The sequence below is a fragment of the Pan troglodytes genome, chromosome 6, assembly GCF_028858775.2.
Source record: "Pan troglodytes isolate AG18354 chromosome 6, NHGRI_mPanTro3-v2.0_pri, whole genome shotgun sequence".
NCBI classification, from domain to species: Eukaryota; Metazoa; Chordata; class Mammalia; order Primates; family Hominidae; genus Pan; species Pan troglodytes.
Genome location: NC_072404.2, coordinates 66,417,494 through 66,437,510, shown reverse-complemented (window position 1 = coordinate 66,437,510; position 20,017 = coordinate 66,417,494).

Genomic DNA, 20,017 nt, shown 5'->3' with positions numbered 1-20,017 from the left:
ATCCATTCCATTGCATTCCGTCCAGGTAGATTCCATTCCTTTCCATTCCATTGCATTCCATTCCATTCCATTCCATACCATTCCATTCCATTCCATTCCACTCGGGTTCTTTCCATTCCATTCCATTCCATTCCATTCCATTCCATTCCATTCTATTCCATTCCATTCAGTTTGACTGCATTCCATTCCTTTCCATTCCATACCATTCAATTCCGTTCCATTCGGGTTTATTCCATTCCATTCCATTCCATTCCATTCCATTCCATTCCATTCCGGTCCATTCCATTCCATTTGGTTTGACTCCATTCCATTCCACTCCATTCCATTCGGGTTTATTCCATTCCATTCCATTCCATTCCATTCCTTTCCATTCCGTCCCTTGCCGTTCCGTTACATTCCATTTCGGTTGATTCCATTCAAATGCGTTCCATTCCATTGCATTCCATTCGGGATGATTCCATTCCATTCCATTCCATTGCATTCCATTCCATTCCTTTCCATTCGGGTTTATTCCATTCCATTCCATTGCATTCCATTCCATTCCACTCCTTTCCAATCAATTCCATTCCATTCCATTCGGGTTGATTCCATTCCATTTCATTCAATTCCCTTCCTTTCCATTCCATTCGGGTTGATTCCATTCCATTCCATTTCATTCCATTCCATTCCATTCCATTCTATTACATTCAGTTTGATTCCATTCCATTCCTCTACATTCCATTCATTTCCATTCCATTCCATTCTGGTTGATTCCATTCCATTCCATTCCCTTCCACTCCATTCCATTTCGTTACATTAGGTTTGATTCCATTCTTTTCCATTCTATTCCATTCCATTCCATTCCATCCCATTCGGCTTCATTCCGTTCCATTCAATTCCATTCCATTCCGTTCCATTCCATTACATTCCATTCGGGTTGATTCCTTTCCATTTCATTGAATTCCATTCCATTCCATTCCATGGAATTCCATTCCATTCCATTCCATTCGAGTTGATTCAATTGCATTCCATTCCATTCCATTCCATTCCAGTTGATATCATTCCATTCCATTCCATACCATCCATTCCATTACATTCGGGTTGACTCCTTTCCATTCCATTCCATTCCATTCCGTTAAAATCGGGTTGATTTCATTTGATTCCACTCCATTCCTTTCCATTCCCTTCCATTTCATTCCATTCCATTTCATTCGTGTTTATTCTTTTCCATTCCATTCCATTCTTTCGGGTTTATTTCATTCCATTCAACTCCATTCCATTCCATTCCATTCGGTGTGATTCCATTCCCATCCATTCCATTCCATTACATTCGGGTTTATTCCACCCCATTCCATTCCATTCCATTCTATTCCATTCCATTCCATTCCATTCCGTTAAAATCGGGTTGATTTCATTTGATTCCACTCCATTCCTTTCCATTCCCTTCCATTTCATTCCATTCCATTTCATTCGGGTTTATTCTATTCCATTCCATTCCATTCTTTTGGGTTTATTTCATTCCATTCAACTCCATTCCATTCCATTCCATTCGGTGTGATTCCATTCCCATCCATTCCATTCCATTACATTCGGGTTTATTCCACCCCATTCCATTCCATTCCATTCTATTCCATTCCATTCCATGCCATTCCATGCCATGCCATTACATTGGATACGGGTTGATTCCATTCCATTCCATTGCATTACATTCCTTTGGGTTTGATTCCATTCCATTCTATTCCATTCCATTCCGTTCCAATGGTTTGTGGTTGATTCCAATCCATTCCATTCCATTCCAATCCATTCCATTCCATTCCATTCCATTCCATTCCTTCCATTCCATTTGGGTTGAATCCATTCCATTCCATTCCATTCCATTCGGTTTGATTCCATTCCATTCCATTCCATTCCATTCCATTCGGTTTGATTCCTTTCCATTCCATTCCATTCAATTTTATTCCATTCCATTCCATTCGGGTTTATTCCATTCCATTCCATTGCATTCCATTCCATTCCATTCCTTTCCCTGCCATTCCATTGCATTCCTTTCCGGTTCATTCCATTACATTCCATTCCTTTCCATTCCATTCCATTCCATTCTTTGGGGTTATTTCCATTCTATTCCTTTCCATTCCATTCCATTCCATTGCATTCCATTCTATTCGGGTTGATTCCTTTCCATTCCATTCCATTCGATTCCATTCCATTTGGGTTGATTCCGTTCCGTTCCATTCCATTCCATTCCACTCCATTCCATTCCATTCCATTCCTTTCGGGTTGAATCCACTCTATACCATTCCATTCCGTTCCATTCCATGCCATTCGATTACATTCCGTTCGTGTTGATTCCATTCCTTTCCATTCCATTCCATTCCTTTCGGCTTGTTTCCATACCATTCCATTCCATTCCATTCCATTCCACTCGGGTTGATTCCATTCCATTCCATTCCATTCCACTCCATTCCATTCCTTTCCGTTCCATTCCATTCCATTAGCTTTGATTCCACTCCTTTCCATTCCATTCCATTCTGGTTGATTCCATCCCATTCCACTCCATTCCATTCCTTCCCATTTCATTCCATTCGAGTTGATTCCATTCCATTCCATTCCATTCCATTCCATTCCGTTGGGATTGATTCCATTCCATTCCCTTCCAGTCTATTCCATTCATTTCCATTCCATTCCTTTCTGTTGGATTCCATACCATTCCATTCCATTCCATTCCATTCGGTTTGATTCCATTCCATTCCCTTCCATTCCATTCCATTCGGGTTTATTCCATTCCATTCCATTGCATTAGTTTCCATTGTTTTCCATGCCATTCCATTACATTCCATTGGGGTTGATCCCATTCCTTTCCATTCCATTCCATTCCACTCCTTTGGGGTTGATTCCAATCCATTCCATTCCATTCCATTCCATTATATTCCTTTCCATTCCATTGCATTCCATGCGGATTGATTCCATTCCATTCCATTCCATTCCCTCCCATTCCATGGCATTCCGTTAGGGTTGATTAGCATCCATTCCAATCCATTCCATTCCGTTCCATTCGGGTTGATTCCATTCCATTCCATTCCATTCCATTCGGGTTGATTCCATTCCATTCCATTCCTTTCCATTGCATTCCATTCGGCTTGATTCCATTCCATTCACTTCCATTCCATTCCATTCCATTCCGGTTGATTCCATTCCATTGCATTCCATTCCATTCCATTCCATTCCATTCCATTCCATTCCATTCCATTCTATTCCATTCCATTCCATTCGGCTTGATTCCATTCAATTTCATTCCATTCCATTCCATTCCACTCCATTCCGTTGCATTCTATTTCATTCAGTTTGATTCCATTCCATTCCACTCCATTCAATTCCTTTCCATTCCATTCCATTCGGGTTGATTGCTTTCCATTGCATTCCATTCCATTCCAGTCCATTCCATTCCATTCCATTCAATTCTGGTTGATTCCCTTCCATTCCATTCCATTCCATTCGGCTTCATTCCATGCCATTCCATTTTTTTCCATTCCATTCCATTCCATTCCAGGTGATTCCATTCCATTCCATTCCATTCCCTTCCATTCCATTCGGGTTGATTCCATTCCATTGCGTTCCACTCCGTTCCATTCCATTCCATTCCATTCCATTCCATTCCATTCGAGTTGATTCCATTGCATTCCATTGCATTCCATTCCATTCCAGTTTATTCCATTCCATTCCATTGCATTCCATTCGAGTTGATTCCGTTCCATTCCATTGGATTCCATTCCAGTTGATTCCATTCCATTCCATTCCATTCCATTCGAGTTGATTCCATTCCATTCCATTGCATTCCATTCCATTCCATTCCATTCCAGTTGATTCCATTCCGTTCCACTCCATTCCATTCAGGTTGATTCCATTCCATTCCATTCCATCTCATTCGGGTTGACTCCTTTCCATTCCATTCCATTCCGCTAAATTCGGGTTGATTCCATTTGAATCCATTCCATTCCGTTCCATTCCATTCCATTCGATTCTGGTTGATTCCATTATATTGGATTCCATTCCATTCCATTCAATTAGTGTTGATTCCATTCCATTGCATTCCATTATATTCCATTCCATTCCATTCCGTTCCATTCCATTCGGGTTGATTCCATTCCATTGCATTCCATTCCATTGCATGCCATTCCATTCTGGTTGATTCCGTTCCATTCCATTCCATTCGATTAATTTCCATTCCGTTCAGTTTGAATCCATTCAATTCCATTCCATTCCACTGCATTCAATTCCATTCCATTCGTGTTGATTCCATTCCATTCCATTCCATTCCTTTCCATTCTATTTCATTCAGTTTGATTCCATTCCATTCCATTTCATTCCATTCCATTCGGGTTGATTCCATTCCATTCCATTCCATTGCATTCCACTGCATTCGGCTTCATTCCATTCCATTGTATTCCTTTCCATTCCATTCCATTGCATTCCATTGCATTCGGGTTGATTCCATTCCATTCCATTCCATTCGATTCTTTTTCATTCTATTCAGTTTGATTCCATTACATTACATTCCACTGCATTCCATTCCATTCCATCCGAGTTGATTCCATTCCATTCCATTCCATTCCACTCCATTCCATTCCATTACATTCCATTCCATTCGGATTGAATCCATTCCATTCCATTCCATGCCATTCCATTCCTTTCCTTACGGTTTGATTCCATTCCATTCCATTCCATTCCATTCCATTCCGTTCCATTCTATTTCATTCAGTTTGATTCCATTCCATTCCACTCCATTCAATTCCTTTCCATTCCATTACATTCGGGTTGATAGCTTTCCATTGCATTCCTTTCCATTCCAGTCCATTCCATTCCATTCCATTCAATTCTGGTTGATTCCCTTCCATTCCATTCCATTCCATTCGGCTTCATTCCATGCCATTCCATTCCATTCCATTCCAGGTGATTCCATTCCATTCCATTCCATTCCCTTCCATTCCATTCGGGTTGATTCCATTCCATTGCATTCCACTCCGTTCCATTCCATTCCATTCCATTCCATTCCATTTGAGTTGATTCCATTGCATTCCATTGCATTCCATTCCATTCCAGTTTATTCCATTCCATTCCATTGCATTCCATTCGAGTTGATTCCGTTCCATTCCATTGGATTCCATTCCAGTTGATTCCATTCCATTCCATTCCATTCCATTCCATTCCATTACATTCGGTTTGATTCCATTCCCTTGCATTCCACTCCATTCCATTCCATTCCATTCCATTCGAGTTGATTTCATTCCATTCCATTCCATTCCATTCCATTCCATTCCATTCCATTCCATTCGGGATGACTGCTTTTCATTCCCTTCCATTCCGCTCCATTCGCCTTGATTCCATACCATTCCATTCCATTCCATTCCATTCGGGTTGATTGCATTCCATTCCACTCCATTCCATTCCATTCCATTTCATTCCATTCCATTCCATTCTGGTTGATTCCATACTATTCCATTCCATTCCATTTCATTCCATTCCATTAGGGTTGATTCCATTCCATTCCATTCCATTTCCTTCCATTCGGATTGATTCCATTCCATGCCATTCCATTCCATTCCATTCCATTCGGGCTTATTCCATTCCATTCCATTCCATTTCATTGCATTCCATTCCATTCGTGTTGATTCCATTCCATTCCATTTCATTCCATTCCATTCCATTCCAGTTGATTCCGTTCTATTGCATTCCATTCCATTCCATTCCATTCCGGTTGATTCCATTCCATTCCATTCGGATTTATTGCATTCCATTCCATTCCATTCCATTGTATTTCTTACGGGTTGTTTCCACTCAATTCCATTCCATTCCATTCCATTCCATTCCATTCCATTCGGGTTGATTCCATTCCAAGCCATTCCATTCCATTCCATTCCATTCCATTCCATTCCATTCGGGTTGATTCCATTCCATTCCATTCCATTTCATTCCATTCCCGTTGATTCCACTCCATTCCATTCCATTCCATTCGGGTTGATTCCATTCCATTCCATTCCATTTGTTTCCATTCCATTCCTTTCAAGTTGATTCCATTCCATTCCATTCCATTCCATTCCATTCCTTTCAGGTTGATTACATTCCATTCCACTCCATTCCATTCCATTCCATTCCATTCCATTCCATTCCATTCGGGTTGATTCCCTCCCATTCCATTCCATTCCTTTCCATTCCATTCCATTCGGGATGATTGCTTTCCGTTCCATTCCATTCCGCTCCATTGGCCTTGATTCCATACGATTCCATTCCATTCCATTCCATTCGGGTTGCTTTCATTCCATTCCATTTCATTCCATTCCATGACATTCCATTCCAATCCATTCGGATTGATTCCATACTATTCCATTCTATTCCATTCCATTCCATTCGGGTTGATTCCATTACATTCCATTCCTTTTCCTTCCATTCGGGTTGATTCCATTCCATGCCATTCCATTCCATTCTATTCCATTCGGGTTTATTCCATTCCATTCCATTCCATTTCAATCCATTCCATTCCATTCGTGTTGATTCCATTCCATTCCATTCCATTCCATTCCATTCCATTTGGGTTGATTCCATTCCATTCCATTCCAGTTGATTCCATTCAATTGCATTCCATTCCATTCCATTCCGGTTGATTTCATTCCATTCCATTCCATTCCATTCCATTCCATTCGGATTTATTGCATTCCATTCCATTCCATTCCATTCTATTCCATACGGTTTGATTCCATTCCATTCCATTCCATTCCATTCCATTCCATTCCATTCCACTCGGCTTGATACCATTCCAAGCCATTCCATTCCATTCCATTCCTTTCCATTCCGTCCCTTGCCGTTCCGTTACATTCCATTTCGGTTGATTCCATTCAAATGCGTTCCATTCCATTGCATTCCATTCGGGATGATTCCATTCCATTCCATTCCATTGCATTCCATTCCATTCCTTTCCATTCGGGTTTATTCCATTCCATTCCATTGCATTCCATTCCATTCCACTCCTTTCCAATCAATTCCATTCCATTCCATTCGGGTTGATTCCATTCCATTTCATTCAATTCCCTTCCATTCCATTCCATTCGGGTTGATTCCATTCCATTCCATTCCATTCAATTCCATTCCATTCCATTCCATTCCATTCTATTACATTCAGTTTGATTCCATTCCATTCCTCTACATTCCATTCATTTCCATTCCATTCCATTCTGGTTGATTCCATTCCATTCCATTCCCTTCTACTCCATTCCATTCCATTACATTAGGTTTGATTCCATTCTTTTCCATTCTATTCCATTCCATTCCATTCCATCCCATTCGGCTTCATTCCGTTCCATTCAATTCCATTCCATTCCGTTCCATTCCATTACATTCCATTCGGGTTGATTCCTTTCCATTTCATTGAATTCCATTCCATTCCATTCCATGGAATTCCATTCCATTCCATTCCATTCGAGTTGATTCAATTGCATTCCATTCCATTCCATTCCATTCCAGTTGATATCATTCCATTCCATTCCATTCCATCCATTCCATTACATTCGGGTTGACTCCTTTCCATTCCATTCCATTCCATTCCATTCCATTCCATGCCATTCGGTTAAAATCGGGTTGATTTCATTTGATTCCACTCCATTCCTTTCCATTCCCTTCCATTTCATTCCATTCCATTTCATTCCGGTTTATTCTATTCCATTCCATTCCATTCTTTCGGGTTTATTTCATTCCATTCCACTCCATTCCATTCCATTCCATTCGGTGTGATTCCATTCCCATCCATTCCATTCCATTACATTCGGGTTTATTCCACCCCATTCCATTCCATTCCATTCTATTCCATTCCATTCCATTCCATTCCATGCCATTCCATTACATTGGATACGGGTTGATTCCATTCCATTCCATTGCATTACATTCCTTTGGGTTTGATTGCATTCCATTCTATTCCATTCCATTCCGTTCCAATGGTTTGTGGTTGATTCCAATCCATTCCATTCCATTCCAATCCATTCCATTCCATTCCATTCCATTCCTTCCATTCCATTTGGGTTGAATCCATTCCATTCCATTCCATTCCATTCGGTTTGATTCCATTCCATTCCATTCCATTCCATTCCATTCCATTCGGTTTGATTCCTTTCCATTCCATTCCATTCCATTTTATTCCATTCCATTCCATTCGGGTTTATTCCATTCCATTGCATTCCATTCCATTCCATTCCTTTCCCTGCCATTCCATTGCATTCCTTTCCGGTTCATTCCATTACATTCCATTCCTTTCCATTCCATTCCATTCCATTCTTTGGGGTTATTTCCATTCTATTCCTTTCCATTCCATTCCATTCCATTGCATTCCATTCTATTCGGGTTGATTCCTTTCCATTCCATTCCATTCGATTCCATTCCATTCGGGTTGATTCCGTTCCATTCCATTCCATTCCATTCCACTCCATTCCATTCCTTTCCATTCCTTTCGGGTTGAATCCACTCTATACCATTCCATTCCGTTCCATTCCATGCCATTCGATTACATTCCGTTCGTGTTGATTCCATTCCTTTCCATTCCATTCCATTCCTTTCGGCTTGTTTCCATACCATTCCATTCCATTCCATTCCATTCCACTCGGGTTGATTCCATTCCATTCCATTCCATTCCACTCCATTCCATTCCTTTCCGTTCCATTCCATTCCATTCGGTTTGATTCCACTCCTTTCCATTCCATTCCATTCTGGTTGATTCCATCCCATTCCACTCCATTCCATTCCTTCCCATTTCATTCCATTCGAGTTGATTCCATTACATTACATTACATTACATTCCGTTGGGATTGATTCCATTCCATTCCCTTCCATTCTATTCCATTCATTTCCATTCCATTCCTTTCTGTTGGATTCCATACCATTCCATTCCATTCCATTCGGTTTGATTCCATTCCATTCCCTTCCATTCCATTCCATTCGGGTTTATTCCATTCCATTCCATTGCATTAGTTTCCATTGTTTTCCATGCCATTCCATTACATTCCATTGGGCTTGATCCCATTCCTTTCCATTCCATTCCATTCCACTCCTTTGGGGTTGATTCCAATCCATTCCATTCCATTCCATTCCATTCCATTCCATTATATTCCTTTCCATTCCATTGCATTCCATGCGGATTGATTCCATTCCATTCCATTCCATTCCCTCCCATTCCATGGCATTCCATTAGGGTTGATTAGCATCCATTCCAATCCATTCCATTCCGTTCCATTCGGGTTGATTCCATTCCATTCCATTCCATTCCATTCGGGTTGATTCCATTCCATTCCATTCCTTTCCATTGCATTCCATTCGGCTTGATTCCATTCCTTTCACTTCCATTCCATTCCATTCCATTCCGGTTGATTCCATTCCATTGCATTCCATTCCATTCCATTCCATTCCATTCCATTCCATTCCATTCCATTCCATTCTATTCCATTCCATTCCATTCGGGTTGATTCCATTCCATTCCATTCCATTCCATTCCATTCCACTCCATTCCGTTGCATTCTATTTCATTCAGTTTGATTCCATTCCATTCCACTCCATTCAATTCCTTTCCATTCCATTCCATTCGGGTTGATTGCTTTCCATTGCATTCCATTCCATTCCAGTCCATTCCATTCCATTCCATTCAATTCTGGTTGATTCCCTTCCATTCCATTCCATTCCATTCGGCTTCATTCCATGCCATTCCATTTTTTTCCATTCCATTCCATTCCATTCCAGGTGATTCCATTCCATTCCATTCCATTCCCTTCCATTCCATTCGGGTTGATTCCATTCCATTGCGTTCCACTCCGTTCCATTCCATTCCATTCCATTCCATTCGAGTTGATTCCATTGCATTCCATTGCATTCCATTCCATTCCAGTTTATTCCATTCCATTCCATTGCATTCCATTCGAGTTGATTCCGTTCCATTCCATTGGATTCCATTCCAGTTGATTCCATTCCATTCCATTCCATTCCATTCGAGTTGATTCCATTCCATTCCATTGCATTCCATTCCATTCCATTCCATTCCAGTTGATTCCATTCCGTTCCACTCCATTCCATTCAGGTTGATTCCATTCCATTCCATTACATCTCATTCGGGTTGACTCCTTTCCATTCCATTCCATTCCGCTAAATTCGGGTTGATTCCATTTGAATCCATTCCATTCCGTTCCATTCCATTCCATTCGATTCTGGTTGATTCCATTATATTGGATTCCATTCCATTCCATTCAATTAGTGTTGATTCCATTCCATTGCATTCCATTATATTCCATTCCATTCCATTCCGTTCCATTCCATTCGGGTTGATTCCATTCCATTGCATTCCATTCCATTGCATGCCATTCCATTCTGGTTGATTCCGTTCCATTCCATTCCATTCGATTAATTTCCATTCCGTTCAGTTTGAATCCATTCAATTCCATTCCATTCCACTGCATTCAATTCCATTCCATTCGTGTTGATTCCATTCCATTCCATTCCATTCCATTCCTTTCCATTCTATTTCATTCAGTTTGATTCCATTCCATTCCATTTCATTCCATTCCATTCGGGTTGATTCCATTCCATTCCATTCCATTGCATTCCACTGCATTCGGCTTCATTCCATTCCATTGTATTCCTTTCCATTCCATTCCATTGCATTCCATTGCATTCGGGTTGATTCCATTCCATTCCATTCCATTCGATTCTTTTTCATTCTATTCAGTTTGATTCCATTACATTACATTCCACTGCATTCCATTCCATTCCATCCGAGTTGATTCCATTCCATTCCATTCCATTCCACTCCATTCCATTCCATTACATTCCATTCCATTCGGATTGAATCCATTCCATTCCATTCCATGCCATTCCATTCCTTTCCTTACGGTTTGATTCCATTCCATTCCATTCCATTCCATTCCATTCCGTTCCATTCTATTTCATTCAGTTTGATTCCATTCCATTCCACTCCATTCAATTCCTTTCCATTCCATTACATTCGGGTTGATAGCTTTCCATTGCATTCCTTTCCATTCCAGTCCATTCCATTCCATTCCATTCAATTCTGGTTGATTCCCTTCCATTCCATTCCATTCCATTCGGCTTCATTCCATGCCATTCCATTCCATTCCATTCCAGGTGATTCCATTCCATTCCATTCCATTCCCTTCCATTCCATTCGGGTTGATTCCATTCCATTGCATTCCACTCCGTTCCATTCCATTCCATTCCATTCCATTCCATTTGAGTTGATTCCATTGCATTCCATTGCATTCCATTCCATTCCAGTTTATTCCATTCCATTCCATTGCATTCCATTCGAGTTGATTCCGTTCCATTCCATTGGATTCCATTCCAGTTGATTCCATTCCATTCCATTCCATTCCATTCCATTCCATTACATTCGGTTTGATTCCATTCCCTTGCATTCCACTCCATTCCATTCCATTCCATTCCATTCGAGTTGATTTCATTCCATTCCATTCCATTCCATTCCATTCCATTCCATTCCATTCCATTCCATTCGGGATGACTGCTTTTCATTCCCTTCCATTCCGCTCCATTCGCCTTGATTCCATACCATTCCATTCCATTCCATTCCATTCGGGTTGATTGCATTCCATTCCACTCCATTCCATTCCATTCCATTTCATTCCATTCCATTCCATTCTGGTTGATTCCATACTATTCCATTCCATTCCATTTCATTCCATTCCATTAGGGTTGATTCCATTCCATTCCATTCCATTTCCTTCCATTCGGATTGATTCCATTCCATGCCATTCCATTCCATTCCATTCGGGCTTATTCCATTCCATTCCATTCCATTTCATTGCATGCCATTCCATTCGTGTTGATTCCATTCCATTCCATTTCATTCCATTCCATTCCATTCCAGTTGATTCCGTTCTATTGCATTCCATTCCATTCCATTCCATTCCGGTTGATTCCATTCCATTCCATTCGGATTTATTGCATTCCATTCCATTCCATTCCATTGTATTTCTTACGGGTTGTTTCCACTCAATTCCATTCCATTCCATTCCATTCCATTCCATTCCATTCGGGTTGATTCCATTCCAAGCCATTCCATTCCATTCCATTCCATTCCATTCGGGTTGATTCCATTCCATTCCATTCCATTTCATTCCATTCCCGTTGATTCCACTCCATTCCATTCCATTCCATTCGGGTTGATTCCATTCCATTCCATTCCATTTGTTTCCATTCCATTCCTTTCAAGTTGATTCCATTCCATTCCATTCCATTCCATTCCATTCCTTTCAGGTTGATTACATTCCATTCCACTCCATTCCATTCCATTCCATTCCATTCCATTCCATTCCATTCCATTCCATTCGGGTTGATTCCCTCCCATTCCATTCCATTCCTTCCCATTCCATTCCATTCGGGATGATTGCTTTCCGTTCCATTCCATTCCGCTCCATTGGCCTTGATTCCATACGATTCCATTCCATTCCATTCCATTCGGGTTGCTTTCATTCCATTCCATTTCATTCCATTCCATGACATTCCATTCCAATCCATTCGGATTGATTCCATACTATTCCATTCTATTCCATTCCATTCCATTCGGGTTGATTCCATTACATTCCATTCCTTTTCCTTCCATTCGGGTTGATTCCATTCCATGCCATTCCATTCCATTCTATTCCATTCGGGTTTATTCCATTCCATTCCATTCCATTTCAATCCATTCCATTCCATTCGTGTTGATTCCATTCCATTCCATTCCATTCCATTCCATTCCATTTGGGTTGATTCCATTCCATTCCATTCCAGTTGATTCCATTCAATTGCATTCCATTCCATTCCATTCCGGTTGATTTCATTCCATTCCATTCCATTCCATTCCATTCCATTCGGATTTATTGCATTCCATTCCATTCCATTCCATTCTATTCCATACGGTTTGATTCCATTCCATTCCATTCCATTCCATTCCATTCCATTCCATTCCACTCGGCTTGATACCATTCCAAGCCATTCCATTCCATTCCATTCCTTTCCATTCCGTCCCTTGCCGTTCCGTTACATTCCATTTCGGTTGATTCCATTCAAATGCGTTCCATTCCATTGCTTTCCATTCGGGATGATTCCATTCCATTCCATTCCATTGCATTCCATTCCATTCCTTTCCATTCGGGTTTATTCCATTCCATTCCATTGCATTCCATTCCATTCCACTCCTTTCCAATCAATTCCATTCCATTCCATTCGGGTTGATTCCATTCCATTTCATTCAATTCCCTTCCATTCCATTCCATTCGGGTTGATTCCATTCCATTCCATTCCATTCCATTCCATTCCATTCCATTCCATTCTATTACATTCAGTTTGATTCCATTCCATTCCTCTACATTCCATTCATTTCCATTCCATTCCATTCTGGTTGATTCCATTCCATTCCATTCCCTTCTACTCCATTCCATTCCATTACATTAGGTTTGATTCCATTCTTTTCCATTCTATTCCATTCCATTCCATTCCATCCCATTCGGCTTCATTCCGTTCCATTCAATTCCATTCCATTCCGTTCCATTCCATTACATTCCATTCGGGTTGATTCCTTTCCATTTCATTGAATTCCATTCCATTCCATTCCATGGAATTCCATTCCATTCCATTCCATTCGAGTTGATTCAATTGCATTCCATTCCATTCCATTCCATTCCAGTTGATATCATTCCATTCCATTCCATTCCATCCATTCCATTACATTCGGGTTGACTCCTTTCCATTCCATTCCATTCCATTCCATTCCATTCCATGCCATTCGGTTAAAATCGGGTTGATTTCATTTGATTCCACTCCATTCCTTTCCATTCCCTTCCATTTCATTCCATTCCATTTCATTCCGGTTTATTCTATTCCATTCCATTCCATTCTTTCGGGTTTATTTCATTCCATTCAACTCCATTCCATTCCATTCCATTCGGTGTGATTCCATTCCCATCCATTCCATTCCATTACATTCGGGTTTATTCCACCCCATTCCATTCCATTCCATTCTATTCCATTCCATTCCATTCCATTCCATGCCATTCCATTACATTGGATACGGGTTGATTCCATTCCATTCCATTGCATTACATTCCTTTGGGTTTGATTGCATTCCATTCTATTCCATTCCATTCCGTTCCAATGGTTTGTGGTTGATTCCAATCCATTCCATTCCATTCCAATCCATTCCATTCCATTCCATTCCATTCCTTCCATTCCATTTGGGTTGAATCCATTCCATTCCATTCCATTCCATTCGGTTTGATTCCATTCCATTCCATTCCATTCCATTCCATTCCATTCGGTTTGATTCCTTTCCATTCCATTCCATTCCATTTTATTCCATTCCATTCCATTCGGGTTTATTCCATTCCATTGCATTCCATTCCATTCCATTCCTTTCCCTGCCATTCCATTGCATTCCTTTCCGGTTCATTCCATTACATTCCATTCCTTTCCATTCCATTCCATTCCATTCTTTGGGGTTATTTCCATTCTATTCCTTTCCATTCCATTCCATTCCATTGCATTCCATTCTATTCGGGTTGATTCCTTTCCATTCCATTCCATTCGATTCCATTCCATTCGGGTTGATTCCGTTCCATTCCATTCCATTCCATTCCACTCCATTCCATTCCTTTCCATTCCTTTCGGGTTGAATCCACTCTATACCATTCCATTCCGTTCCATTCCATGCCATTCGATTACATTCCGTTCGTGTTGATTCCATTCCTTTCCATTCCATTCCATTCCTTTCGGCTTGTTTCCATACCATTCCATTCCATTCCATTCCATTCCACTCGGGTTGATTCCATTCCATTCCATTCCATTCCACTCCATTCCATTCCTTTCCGTTCCATTCCATTCCATTCGGTTTGATTCCACTCCTTTCCATTCCATTCCATTCTGGTTGATTCCATCCCATTCCACTCCATTCCATTCCTTCCCATTTCATTCCATTCGAGTTGATTCCATTACATTACATTACATTCCATTCCGTTGGGATTGATTCCATTCCATTCCCTTCCATTCTATTCCATTCATTTCCATTCCATTCCTTTCTGTTGGATTCCATACCATTCCATTCCATTCCATTCGGTTTGATTCCATTCCATTCCCTTCCATTCCATTCCATTCGGGTTTATTCCATTCCATTCCATTGCATTAGTTTCCATTGTTTTCCATGCCATTCCATTACATTCCATTGGGCTTGATCCCATTCCTTTCCATTCCATTCCATTCCACTCCTTTGGGGTTGATTCCAATCCATTCCTTTCCATTCCATTCCATTCCACTCCTTTGGGGTTGATTCCAATCCATTCCATTCCATTCCATTCCATTCCATTCCATTATATTCCTTTCCATTCCATTGCATTCCATGCGGATTGATTCCATTCCATTCCATTCCATTCCCTCCCATTCCATGGCATTCCATTAGGGTTGATTAGCATCCATTCCAATCCATTCCATTCCGTTCCATTCGGGTTGATTCCATTCCATTCCATTCCATTCCATTCGGGTTGATTCCATTCCATTCCATTCCTTTCCATTGCATTCCATTCGGCTTGATTCCATTCCTTTCACTTCCATTCCATTCCATTCCATTCCGGTTGATTCCATTCCATTGCATTCCATTCCATTCCATTCCATTCCATTCCATTCCATTCCATTCTATTCCATTCCATTCCATTCGGGTTGATTCCATTCCATTCCATTCCATTCCATTCCATTCCACTCCATTCCGTTGCATTCTATTTCATTCAGTTTGATTCCATTCCATTCCACTCCATTCAATTCCTTTCCATTCCATTCCATTCGGGTTGATTGCTTTCCATTGCATTCCATTCCATTCCAGTCCATTCCATTCCATTCCATTCAATTCTGGTTGATTCCCTTCCATTCCATTCCATTCCATTCGGCTTCATTCCATGCCATTCCATTTTTTTCCATTCCATTCCATTCCATTCCAGGTGATTCCATTCCATTCCATTCCATTCCCTTCCATTCCATTCGGGTTGATTCCATTCCATTGCGTTCCACTCCGTTCCATTCCATTCCATTCCATTCCATTCGAGTTGATTCCATTGCATTCCATTGCATTCCATTCCATTCCAGTTTATTCCATTCCATTCCATTGCATTCCATTCGAGTTGATTCCGTTCCATTCCATTGGATTCCATTCCAGTTGATTCCATTCCATTCCATTCCATTCGAGTTGATTCCATTCCATTCCATTGCATTCCATTCCATTCCATTCCATTCCAGTTGATTCCATTCCGTTCCACTCCATTCCATTCAGGTTGATTCCATTCCATTCCATTACATCTCATTCGGGTTGACTCCTTTCCATTCCATTCCATTCCGCTAAATTCGGGTTGATTCCATTTGAATCCATTCCATTCCGTTCCATTCCATTCCATTCGATTCTGGTTGATTCCATTATATTGGATTCCATTCCATTCCATTCAATTAGTGTTGATTCCATTCCATTGCATTCCATTATATTCCATTCCATTCCATTCCGTTCCATTCCATTCGGGTTGATTCCATTCCATTGCATTCCATTCCATTGCATGCCATTCCATTCTGGTTGATTCCGTTCCATTCCATTCCATTCGATTAATTTCCATTCCGTTCAGTTTGAATCCATTCAATTCCATTCCATTCCACTGCATTCAATTCCATTCCATTCGTGTTGATTCCATTCCATTCCATTCCATTCCATTCCTTTCCATTCTATTTCATTCAGTTTGATTCCATTCCATTCCATTTCATTCCATTCCATTCGGGTTGATTCCATTCCATTCCATTCCATTGCATTCCACTGCATTCGGCTTCATTCCATTCCATTGTATTCCTTTCCATTCCATTCCATTGCATTCCATTGCATTCGGGTTGATTCCATTCCATTCCATTCCATTTGATTGATTTTCATTCTATTCAGTTTGATTCCATTCCATTCCATTCCACTGCATTCCATTCCATTCCATCCGAGTTGATTCCATTCCATTCCATTCCATTCCACTCCATTCCATTCCATGCCATTCCATTCCTTTCCTTACGGTTTGATTCCATTCCATTCCATTCCATTCCATTCCGTTCCATTCTATTTCATTCAGTTTGATTCCATTCCATTCCACTCCATTCAATTCCTTTCCATTCCATTACATTCGGGTTGATAGCTTTCCATTGCATTCCATTCCATTCCAGTCCATTCCATTCCATTCCATTCCATTCTGGTTGATTCCCTTCCATTCCATTCCATTCCATTCGGCTTCATTCCATGCCATTCCATTCCATTCCATTCCATTCCATTCCAGGTGATTCCATTCCATTCCATTCCCTTCCCTTCCATTCCATTCGGGTTGATTCCATTCCATTGCATTCCACACCGTTCCATTCCATTCCATTCCATTTGAGTTGATTCCATTGCATTCCATTGCATTCCATTCCATTCCAGTTTATTCCATTCCATTCCATTGCATTCCATTCGAGTTGATTCCGTTCCATTCCATTGGATTCCATTCCAGTTGATTCCATTCCATTCCATTCGATTCCATTCCATTCCATTACATTCGGTTTGATTCCATTCCATTGCATTCCACTCCATTCCATTCCATTCCATTCCATTCCATTCGAGTTGATTTCATTCCATTCCATTCCATTCCATTCCATTCCATTCCATTCCATTCGGGATGACTGCTTTTCATTCCCTTCCATTCCGCTCCATTCGCCTTGATTCCATACCATTCCATTCCATTCCATTCCATTCGGGTTGATTGCATTCCATTCCACTCCATTCCATTCCATTCCATTTCATTACATTCCATTCCATTCTGGTTGATTCCATACTATTCCATTCCATTCCATTTCATTCCACTCCATTAGGGTTGATTCCATTCCATTCCATTCCATTTCCTTCCATTCGGATTGATTCCATTCCATGCCATTCCATTCCATTCCATTCCATTCCATTCGGGCTTATTCCATTCCATTCCATTCCATTTCATTGCATTCCATTCCATTCGTGTTGATTCCATTCCATTCCATTCCATTCCATTCCATTCCAGTTGATTCCATTCCATTGCATTCCATTCCATTCCATTCCATTCCATTCCGGTTGATTCCATTCCATTCCATTCGGATTTATTGCATTCCATTCCATTCCATTCCATTGTATTTCTTACGGGTTGTTTCCATTCAATTCCATTCCATTCCATTGCATTCCATTCCATTCGGGTTGATTCCATTCCAAGCCATTCCATTCCATTCCATTCCATTCCATTCCATTTGGGTTGATTCCATTCCATTCCATTCCATTTCATTCCATTCCCGTTGATTCCACTCCATTCCATTCCATTCCATTCGGGTTGATTCCATTCCATTCCATTCCATTTGTTTCCATTCCATTCCATTCAAGTTGATTCCATTCCATTCCATTCAAGTTGATTCCATTCCATTCCATTCCATTCCATTCCATTCCTTTCAGGTTGATTACATTCCATTCCACTCCATTCCATTCCATTCCATTCCATTCCATTCCATTCCATTCCATTCGGGTTGATTCCCTCCCATTCCATTCCATTCCTTTCCATTCCATTCCATTCGGGATGATTGCTTTCCGTTCCATTCCATTCCGCTCCATTGGCCTTGATTCCATACGATTCCATTCCATTCCATTCCATTCGGGTTGCTTTCATTCCATTCCATTTCATTCCATTCCATGACATTCCATTCCAATCCATTCGGATTGATTCCATACTATTCCATTCTATTCCATTCCATTCCATTCGGGTTGATTCCATTACATTCCATTCCTTTTCCTTCCATTCGGGTTGATTCCATTCCATGCCATTCCATTCCATTCTATTCCATTCGGGTTTATTCCATTCCATTCCATTCCATTTCAATCCATTCCATTCCATTCGTGTTGATTCCATTCCATTCCATTCCATTCCATTCCATTCCATTCCATTTGGGTTGATTCCATTCCATTCCATTCCAGTTGATTCCATTCAATTGCATTCCATTCCATTCCATTCCGGTTGATTTCATTCCATTCCATTCCATTCCATTCCATTCCATTCGGATTTATTGCATTCCATTCCATTCCATTCCATTCTATTCCATACGGTTTGATTCCATTCCATTCCATTCCATTCCATTCCATTCCATTCCATTCCACTCGGCTTGATACCATTCCAAGCCATTCCATTCCATTCCATTCCTTTCCATTCCGTCCCTTGCCGTTCCGTTACATTCCATTTCGGTTGATTCCATTCAAATGCGTTCCATTCCATTGCATTCCATTCGGGATGATTCCATTCCATTCCATTCCATTGCATTCCATTCCATTCCTTTCCATTCGGGTTTATTCCATTCCATTCCATTGCATTCCATTCCATTCCACTCCTTTCCAATCAATTCCATTCCATTCCATTCGGGTTGATTCCATTCCATTTCATTCAATTCCCTTCCATTCCATTCCATTCGGGTTGATTCCATTCCATTCCATTCCATTCCATTCCATTCTATTACATTCAGTTTGATTCCATTCCATTCCTCTACATTCCATTCATTTCCATTCCATTCCATTCTGGTTGATTCCATTCCATTCCATTCCCTTCTACTCCATTCCATTCCATTACATTAGGTTTGATTCCATTCTTTTCCATTCTATTCCATTCCATTCCATTCCATCCCATTCGGCTTCATTCCGTTCCATTCAATTCCATTCCATTCCGTTCCATTCCATTACATTCCATTCGGGTTGATTCCTTTCCATTTCATTGAATTCCATTCCATTCCATTCCATGGAATTGCATTCCATTCCATTCCATTCGAGTTGATTCAATTGCATTCCATTCCATTCCATTCCATTCCAGTTGATATCATTCCATTCCATTCCATTCCATCCATTCCATTACATTCGGGTTGACTCCTTTCCATTCCATTCCATTCCATTCCATTCCATTCCATTCGGTTAAAA